This window comes from Octopus bimaculoides, chromosome 30 (assembly GCF_001194135.2).
Source record: "Octopus bimaculoides isolate UCB-OBI-ISO-001 chromosome 30, ASM119413v2, whole genome shotgun sequence".
Taxonomy (NCBI): Eukaryota; Metazoa; Mollusca; class Cephalopoda; order Octopoda; family Octopodidae; genus Octopus; species Octopus bimaculoides.
The window spans coordinates 6,197,044-6,198,212 of record NC_069010.1 but is presented as its reverse complement, the minus strand read 5'-3'; positions in this window follow the sequence as shown (position 1 = coordinate 6,198,212).

The following is a 1,169-nucleotide window of genomic DNA, read 5'->3' as shown; positions in this document are numbered from 1 at the left end:
ACACACACACACACACACACACACACACACACACACACACACACACCGAAACAAATATATAATATATATAAACTGATAGTTACATAAGTCTGTAGGTGTGTGTGTATGTGTGTGTGTGTGTTCGTGTTGACATTGTCCCGTTGCTATGCAAAGAACAGAACTTAACAACCATTTACCTCAAACAGCATCCTGCTTCTCTGTAAACCATCTCACCCTTCACTGACTTTTCTGGAACTTTCTTCATACACACATCGATGCAGGGACCACTGGAAACCTGTATTGTTGCCATGAACAGGGATTTTTAAAGACCATCCATACTGGACATGTGAGAGTCATGTCTTTTTTAGCAATGACATGCGTAACTGCACATATATTGCAGTTATGCATCTTGTTGGTAACTGCATATATGAAGAGGGACTTGTTGCACATATGAAGAGGGGCTTGTTGCATATATCAAGATGGAATTAGTGCACATGCACATATCAAAATGCACTTTCTGTATATACCAAGATACATTTACTGTAAATATTAAGAGGCACTTTCTGTATGCATCAAATCGCACTTGCTGCAATATCAAAATGCACTTTGTGTATATACCAAAATGTATCTTCTGTATATATATCAAGATGCACTTTCTGTGCACATCAAGTTGCACTTGCTTCACATATTGAAATACACTTTCTGTATATATCAATATGCACTCTACATGCATATCAAGTAAACAGTATCCTTGAGCTGACCAAAGACTTGTTAGTGGATTTGGCAGAGGGAAACTGAAAGAATCCTGTCATATATGTATCTATGTATGTGTGTGTATCAGTGTTTATTCTCTTAGCCTACCACCTGACAACTTGTGCCGTTGCCAGTACCGCCTGATGGCCCTCATGCCGGTGGCACGTAGAAGCACCTGCTACACTGTTGGAGTGGTTGGCATTAGGAAGGGCATCCAGCTGTAGAAACTCTGCCAAATCAGATTGGAGCCTGGTGTTGCCATCCGGTTTCACCAGTCCTCAGTCAAATCGTCCAACCCATGCTAGCATGGAAAGCGGACGTTAAACGATGATGATGATGATGACGATGAATGTTGCATACACACCAGCAACATGGTGGCATGTGGCAGACGCCCCCCAGGTGAGAAATGGGTTTTCAAACACCCAACTTTTATATTC